This window comes from Manduca sexta, chromosome 14, assembly GCF_014839805.1.
Source record: "Manduca sexta isolate Smith_Timp_Sample1 chromosome 14, JHU_Msex_v1.0, whole genome shotgun sequence".
NCBI lineage: Eukaryota > Metazoa > Arthropoda > Insecta > Lepidoptera > Sphingidae > Manduca > Manduca sexta.
In genome coordinates, this window is record NC_051128.1 from 11,482,171 (window position 1) to 11,488,819 (window position 6,649).

A 6,649-nucleotide genomic window follows, 5' to 3' on the forward strand; every position below is an offset into this window, starting at 1 on the left:
ATAATATTATGTGGCATTTACTCGCGGGTACAGCCGACCTTTTTTCCAAGAATTAAAGTAATCAAACCAAATAAAATGCTTGATATCCGTTAAGCCTTGTTCGAACTATGTTAGTATTTTAGTCTAGTAGAAATTAATTTAGTAACTTAACTTATCTGAGCACCGTTTGTCGAGTAGATTAGTTGACACGTTTAGTGGCATAATTAGTCGCTATTCAACTTAATTTTGTATTGCTTTGAATGACGGGGCGAGTTTGCCGTTCGCTTGATGGTAGCGGCACGACCGTCTGTAAACAGTAGAAACACCATTCAACACCTTGAATCATGAAGTGCTGTTTGGTATTCCACTGAGCTCACCATCCTGAGACATGAGCTGTTAAGTCTCATTATGTCCAGTAGTTACACTGACTACAATGTTCTTCACAGTGACTACACACTGCTGCTTGGCGGCAGAAATACACATTGATATCTTGTTATAAATCCAACTCTCTAACCGAAACAAATTTTTAGACACAGAATAAAACATTGTTTCATATAAACCTGTGTCTATTTACGCAATGTACATAGGAATCGAATTAGCGACCTCCGGCCACTTTCGCGTATTTGTTCAGGCGACCGCGGTCCCTCCCCGAGGCCCTCCTCCCATCGAAAAAACCCTTTGGAGTGAAAAGTTAGAAGCTTGGCATCAACATATTGATTTTAAAAACGAAATGATCGTGGATTGAGTGACCTAGTCGCTTTATTGGTCTAGTAGAGAATTGTCAATGTAAAGAGTGCGGTTTTGGCTTGCTGACTATTTGTTTTAAAATTCAATTTTCTAATTTACGCGACACACGACTGATTGATGATTTATAATACAGCTGTACCTAAAGATATTTTATAGAATGATTCCCATCTTTAGATTTAAAAAAAAATTGTATTATGGAATACGAAAATAATACTACTTATTGCTAAGCATGATCCTCCTATACTGCGAGGGAAGAACGAGTGCGAAGGAGTATCTTCTTTGCGACTGTATTGTCGTCGCGTAGATGATTGTATTGACTGCGCCCACCTAAACTTAGTGACGTTAAAGAGGTGGGTTTGTTGCTTATAAAAGCAGTAGATAATACTCATGCTTGATCCTCATTCGCTAAGATAGAAACTTGTGACATAAATAATAAAAAAATCTCAAAAACAAACAGTTTAAAATCGAAAAGTATTTTTAGTTCAGCGAAAGATGACTCGTAAAATACTGAAAGGTATACAGCCTTGAATAAACTAGCTTCCTACTAATATATGCACATTGACACACAAACTACACATGGCAATAATTTCTCTCTTCTAGTATTTTTTTTTTATTGCCGTAGTAGGTAAACGAGCAAGCGGTCTGCCTGATGATAATCAGCATCTGCCGGCCATGGACTTTACAATGCCAGATGTACAGCCAAGCCGTTGCCTACCTGGAGGTGAACACTCTTTTTAAGCCTCTTTCAAAGGACAAGTCCTTGCACTCAGGATACTCCGATGCAGGGAATTCATTCCTAAGTTCATAAGATGTATGATCACGCATAACATAAAGCCGGGAAAAAATAGTCTTCTTGATTTGAAATTCTAAAACAGAGACGCGCGAAAATTGTTAAAGAAAATATGTTGTATAGAATGTTGCGGGCAGATTGCCGTTAATATCTCACGACGCTTATAATTCACTTGTGTGCTCGTATATAAAAAATCCGTGTACAAAAAACCATTATTGGCGTTCGGAACGATGCCTCGGGGCGACATCCATCCTATACTCTTTGAACCACACACATTAGACCGCGGCGCGAATCACAGGCGACGTACATTTAGAAGTAAATTTGTAATAGCATTGTTGATGCGGCTGGGTTTTCAAGATATTAGCGTAGATATAATTTTGTCTATAAGGAGGTTTTGTTTGTACAACTGAAAGACGAGCAAGCATCTTTGATTACCATTAGATAGTAATCAGACAAGAGACTTGTTTGCTGTTGTTTACGAGCAGTATTATCGCTGATAATCAAAGCCCGTAACAGCAGCAACATTAGGAACTTTGACTTAAAACCAGGCACTAACTACACTGTGTTCCTCGCGCTGAGATATTAATACTACGTTACCAATGTAGATTTATCCTGAACTTATTGAATTTAAACATAAACACGGTAATATTTGCAACAAACCTGCTAGTGGCAGATATCAACTTTCCGATATTAACCTATTTAATAAAGGAGACATTTTAGACATGAATCTGGTCTATATGAACATACATTTAAAAAAAAAAAATCTCAGACGTAATTTTAAATTTTCTTGGAGATACAGCGAAGCTTATAATTTACAAAAAAATATACTTTTGTATCTTAACCAAAGTAACGGTAAAACTACAAGTTCAATTTTGCAGTCGGACAAATGTTTGTGATCAGGATATCAAGCTCATATCTAGCAAAGCAACGAAATCAATCAATCTTTAACTAGGTACTATTAACGTCTACTGGAAAAGAAGTTATACACTACGCATACAATTTAAAAAATGCGGTTAAAGCTAGGAGCCAGAATGTAAGCCTTTATCTTATTTCAAAATATACATTTTATTTTATATAAAAAACATTACGTTCTTCTACGATTGCTTAAATTATGCCAACATGCTTTACTGGGTAGTTTCTGACGTTTGACCTAGAGCACGACTAATAGAACAAACCACGGCTGGATCCATCCATGCAATTGGGTATCTCTCGCTGCCCGATTTTTTTTAATACAGGCTTGGCAATAACCCCACTGATGTTAAGTGGTGTGGGTTCCAATACAATGTCAACTAACGAGAGATGTTTGGCATTCGACAGTCGACACAATTATGCCGGCCTGTTGGAACCAGAGATACACTGGCTGATCCCGGAACGCGACACACTTACATGGACCACTATGGCGGGTTTTAGCACCTTGTGTACAGTGGTCGCTATCCGGCTATATAAAATATACCCTATCACCAGCATATTCCATGCAATAAGTAGCAGAGGAAGTCTGTAAATAGCAGTAGTTCAGTACACAATACATGGTGCTTAAATATAAATTAAAAAAAAATAGATCACAAACCAAACGCAACATCTCATGCCTTACCCCACACATATTATTCTAACCAAACCCTATTTAAAATCGTTCGCAAAATAAAACGCGGCCGAGCACCCCGGCAGGAATTAGCGGACCTCTGCCTAATAAATTGTGAAATGATAACGGTGCCGAACCTTTTTTTGACCTCACGTATGTTACCAGCTCCCTAGCCGTGTATTATTTAGATTCAGAGATAAATTTTAGTTGTAGATACGTTAATAATTTTTACTGGTTTTGTAGCCAGGATACAATGTTTGCCTGACGAAAGAGGGTACTGACCTAAACGTACCTTCGTGGTAACAATATTTTTAACATTCCTAGGTTGGTAATGTATTAGCCATTAGTTTTTGCTGCTTAACAGCGGGAATAGACAAAGCGCTTTTCAAACCGTGTTGGTTTACTCTCTTAACTCTCTAGTTGCTGGTTTTAGTAACTCGCAAGGCAGCTATTGAGGAACATCTGGAAAATTCTTGATCAACGGAGGATACAATGTCCCTTGAAAATTACAATCAGATTGCAATAACCAGTGCATCATTATCAAAATAAAAATACAAGTAGACTACAATGTTTGGTGTTTTAGATTCAAATTTGAATATGAGTTTTAGCTTAAAACTTTGACCGTTAGCATTATCCATTTATAATTCCTCACGTGGCTTCCTTGTATGACCTCTGAAAAAACCGAGAGATACTCTTCTGATAATTTAAATTTTCCATCTACAAGGCGGTAATAATAGACTTAGCAGAGGATTTTTTTATTGCTTTGAATGACGAGACGAGCTTTCCATTCGCCTAATGGTAAGCGATACCGCCCATAAACAGTAGAAACACCATCCAACACTTTGAATTATAAAGTATTGTTTGGTATTCCACTGCGCTCACCATCCTGAGAGATGGGATGTTAAGTCTTATTATGTCCAGCAGTTACACTGACTACACGAAATCATATAGATTAATTAGAAGGCATATATTATTGTGAGAGTTACAGTATATTGGGTTTTGCTAGCTAGTTTGATCGTTGTATTTCTTTACCAGAAAACACTTCTACTATATACTTTAGCGAGATAAGAAGGAGCTTAGTTAACAAAACCTTCACATTTCACCATAACCATCATCATCTTTAGCCTTAGGAAGTTGACTGCTGAACCTAGCCTTCCCTAAAGATTTCCAAACCTTGTTAGAAGCGACCTGCTTCCAGTGAGTTCCTGTGACCTTTACCAAGTCATCAGTCCATCTTATAGATGGGCTCCGTGGGCAAGTTGGAATACAGGTCTGCAGGCAAAGACATTACAGGTAAAGGTATTGGGCATCTGATATTCTTAAATAAATACTTGATAATAACTTCGGTAATTTTGAAGTATTATAAAGTTTTCTCAACTCTTACCAAACTACTTATAAAACTAGAACTAAAAGTTATCAATTGTTTCTTTCAAAACCCTTTAGTGTAACTTCTACATGCAGTTAAGTATTCACGAACATCGCCAAGATCTTCCGCACATTAAAGAGTAACGTGAGAGCTAATAAGTAAAAATTGTGAAAAATACCAAATTTTCCGAATAAATTAAAAGGGTTGCCTCACTAATGATACACATTGCGCCGACCATTTTAATGCGTGCCTTTGGACATGTTTAAAACACAAACTTTTCCGTACCCTACGGCCCCCGCGCCGGTACCCCTCCCCCCTACACCCCCCCGAGCCCACATTTCGGTAGTTAGCGAACTGAGGGGTGAAACGAGAAAAAAGATCCCTCTGGAGTGGGTAAAAAATACGTAGTTTTAGCTAATCTGCATGGCCCCGAAATGGGGTGGCTTTAAACCAGGCCGGCGGGTGGTTTTAGGCATTTTAACACTGTACAAAAATGTGTGGGGGGTCCGGGGTGGCGCCGTGTGTGGAATCGGACGTATTATGTGCAAATCTATTTATGTGTAACAGCCTCCCCGGTCTCCGGCGTTAATATCGGTTGCCATGGCGACCGGCCGATTACTGCATCGCATCTACTCGATTTTTCGACGCTTTTTCCGTTGTAATCAAATGAGGTGCGAGCCGCGTGTGTTGGGGTGTGCGGGGGTGCGCGGGTTGCGCGCGGGGGTGCGACGGCGGGGGCGGCAGGGTACGACGTGAGCCGGGGGTTGACACGCGTGTACTCAATTATCCGCAGTGAATCAATAGCGAGATGAGGGTAGTTGTGATATTTGTGACGCAAGTAATGTCTTTTTATGTGTTTAATTTTTCGCCGGAGTTTTCCGCCGCTCCTATTGTTGGCTCGGTTTGACCTATTTTAGGACGGAGTGCGCGTTTCAAATTTATTCAACCCGGGGCATTTATTTTTAATTTTTTCATCCCCTGTGTAGAAATTCGCGTTAATTCGCGATGGGGTGGCGGATTTGGACGACGTTTCACTGAAATATGCGACTTATTTGAAAAGCGCTACTTAATTTGAAAATTCCATATTGTATTATAATAATATATTTTAAATAGTTATCATGATTGTTGTTACACAATGAAATCAAAAGCGCCGCGTTCCGCTATTTATATTATTAACACACTAGCTTTTGCTCGCGGCTTCGCCCGCGTGAAGGAGTTTTCCGGGATAATTTTTTTTCCGACTTACTTGATATGTAACGTTATATTGACCAAATTACATAAAATCAACATAAATGTTAGCCTATGTGTTATTCTGATATATAACCAATATTACTGTAAAGTTTCATCCAAATCCGTTCAGTAGTTTTTTCGTGAAAGAGGAACAAACATACATACATCCATACATCCATCTTCACAAACTTTCGCATTTATAATATTAGTAAGATTGTCAGTAAGCCTATGTTTATACAATTAAAACACGTGACTAGCAAATAACTCGTCTGATAGTCTTTATTGCCATCCATGAAGCTCTATTATACTACCAACATAACACATCACGCCTTTATCCACAAAGATGTAGGCAGTTGTAACCATGACACGCATTTTCCGCCAAGTGTTCCGTCCCATGATCTGATAGGGGCCAAGATTATCGCCATATAAGACGAGCCGGGTAGATATTGGACACAAATACCGATCACTTTACCCGACCCGGTATTCAAACCTGAAACGAACACATACAGGCTGATCTCGGAGGGTAACACTTGGGCCACTATAGCAGGTGTTATAACTTGCATCTACATCGCTATTCCAGCGGATACAAACAGTTTACCACCAATATTGTTATTCCGTCCTTTCTCTGTTCAAACACGAACAACAATTACACCTGAAATCATAAAAAGTATGTTGAAAACTTTTTTTATAACAAAGCGAAACCATAAATAATAGCACCGAATTCTTTCAATGCTACAGAACGTTTAGTTTTTTGTTAAGGAAGTAATACAGCGGAGCGTTATGTACGCTTTAGTCTAATATTATAAATACAGACTGCTTCGGTGGTGTACTATGCGTACGATACAAATACGACTACAACTAAGGTCCTGGGTACAAATTCCGAGTTGAGATAAAATAATTGTGGCTAGATTTATTATTTTAAAAATTACTCAGTCGCAACTCCGAGTCAGGAAGTCGG